The following is a 2500-nucleotide window of genomic DNA, read 5'->3' as shown; positions in this document are numbered from 1 at the left end:
GGTTCGGGTATCCTAGATATCAAGTGGCACAGTGGTTCTTTCCTGCCAGATGAATTATCAGATATAGTCCCTAGTGATATCAATAATGAAGAAGAAAATGACAGTTTATCTGATGGACAAGGTGATGACAGGGAAGAAGACCGTGATTCGGACAGTGAGGATATCAGTGATTCTGACAGTGCAGAAGATAGTGATTCGGACACAGAGTACACAATCTAAAGGCAATGTTATAGACTGTACCTTATTGAGAAGAAAGAAACTAGTGTTCAAAGACTTAAAGATGCCTGATCTTGCAGACCTAATGTCCTTATTTAATCTTTGTGTAAGAATTTTAGCGATTATCTTCTTAAAATCTGTTACCATGTTGATACAGTTTCACTTTTAAAATGCACTTTTATCACAAAATGTATGAATCTGATTCTTTTAAACTATTTGCTAAATTAGAACAATGAATTATCTTATATTTCATGCTAAAATTATGCATTTTTTATAAATGGGATTCACAGAGCAGCCATTTTATTTTTATCAACCTCACCCCTAATTTATCAAAGGGACTTAACCATATATTCTGAAATTGCAATAACTTCCAATGAGTATGGGTTTTAGCCTCTAATTTTATTTTGGTGTTGTTCAGAATACTAAAGTTTTAAAAACTTAAGGCTCATAAAGAGCCCATAATAGATTAAAGGTTTATAGTTGTCGCAAGAGTCTATTATTTAGTCTTCGCTAGATGCGTTTTTATTTCTGAAAGGGTGAAAAATGAACTTTTATGGCAAAATTGTTTTAATCTGATCTTTCTAAATAATGCACCTAGTTACAACAATCATTTCCCTTACATTTGATGCAAAAATAATGCATATCACATGAATAGTATTCACACAGCAGTTGTTCAAAGCAACCCTACCCCTATTTTTGCTAAGGGCCGCAACTCTTTGTTTTCAAATCAGCATAACTTCTGAAAGAGTATCAATATTGGGCTATAACTTTTTTTGGTGGTGGTCAAGATACTGCTCTTTCAGAATATATAGGCAGACAAAGTGTCCATGGGGGGGGGGGGGGGGGGGGGGGGTTCCGGTAGCCCGCGGTCTATCTTTTGTTATACCAGTTTTGCTTGTTAAGAAAGTCAGAATTTCTCATTATAGCCATACATTTTTAGGAAGCTCTTTTTGAAAAAACTAGGCGTTTAAGAAATATTCATATCAAGATATTTTGATCACGTTGATTATTTCTAAATCAAATCTGTTAAATCTCTAATTCGGCCAAGACAAACAAAACCAATCGTATGGCTATATGGCCTAGTAAGTGGTATGACACTCGAATTCGAATTGAAAGGTCCTGGGATCAAATCCTGCACTGAGTGGCACATAGTTGAGTCCTAGGAAAAGGACACATTATCTCACCGCACCGTACTCAGTTGTAAAATGTGTACCTGGCCGTTAACAAATGGTTATCTGTCGTAAATTGTGATACCACCTAAGAGGCGCAATGACTCATCGCACGTTTTAAATGTTTCTACTGGCTGAGGTCCCCCTGTAATGCGCCTTGAGCATGTTTAGCGGATATTGTGCTATAAAAAAGCTCGTTCTTTTAAAAAAGCTCAATGAGAAATGGGTGATGTTATTGGAGGAGTACCATAAAAAATATTTTTCAACGAAATGTTTTGAAACAGCACAAGTAGACATTTCGAAGAAGGGGGGGGGGGGGGGGGGGGGGGGGGGAGAGAGAACAGGGAAATAAAAGTCTTACCTTAAAAATGAGATTCACACAATTAATACAGTCATTGTAATTACGACTTTAATTGTATTATACTTTTCGACAACATTTCTTGTAGAATCATCCGTTATCGCTTACTTGATGGTGATCGCTGTCTCTCAAAGAAAAGGCACCTCTTTATAAAATAGGGCATCCTTCTGTTGTAAAAAAAACAAAGGGGATTGAATTAAATAGGCAACAGTTCCTGCTATAAACACTCTTGTGTTTATAAATACAATATATTGTCAACTTGTTGTTTTAAAAGTACACAACAGAGAATGTTTACAGTTTAAAAATATAATCTCAACAGAACATATAGACATACAACAAATCCATGCATTCAAAAAAAATTCTACATTTAAACAAACAAAACCCAATATACAAACTCAAACATTTTCAAATATTCATTTGCACCCTGCATTATCAAAACGGAACACTCTTCCATAATAATTGTAACATGCCCCAATTTAGAAACCTTCAAGCGAAGATTATCAAAAATTTTCAGCCTAAACACCAACAATGGATGGCTGTGCATTGAACAACTTCTTCGTCCGTCTCTAAGAATACAAATACTCAAAATTTAGTCTATTCAAGAAACATTCAATTCAGATTGACTTAAAGTATATTTAATTGTCTTCCTCCTAGATAAGGTTTCCCGCCAGACCGGAAAACAAACCAGTGATCTAATCCCGAACAAGGGCAGAAAAACAACATGGAAAATCGAAAACAGATATAGGGATTAAGAAAC

At 35.5% G+C, this 2500-nt stretch overlaps 1 long non-coding RNA gene across 1 annotated transcript in view; it reads right to left on the bottom strand.

Moving 5' to 3' along the window:
• LOC144978143 (uncharacterized) overlaps positions 1-1910 on the bottom strand; it is an 8510-nt gene extending 6600 nt beyond the window's left edge. The window contains exon 1 of the long non-coding RNA XR_013646471.1: positions 1747-1910. This is a non-coding gene — a long non-coding RNA (uncharacterized LOC144978143). The remainder of the gene's footprint in view (positions 1-1746) is intronic.
• Between the last annotated feature and the right edge of the window lie 590 nt (positions 1911-2500).

This window comes from Berghia stephanieae, chromosome 1 (assembly GCF_034508935.2).
Source record: "Berghia stephanieae isolate SIO BIC M18660-M18661 chromosome 1, UCSD_Bste_1.3, whole genome shotgun sequence".
Classification (NCBI taxonomy): Eukaryota; Metazoa; Mollusca; class Gastropoda; order Nudibranchia; family Aeolidiidae; genus Berghia; species Berghia stephanieae.
Note: the sequence above shows the minus strand (reverse complement) of the source record. Positions and strands in the feature narration are given on the sequence as shown.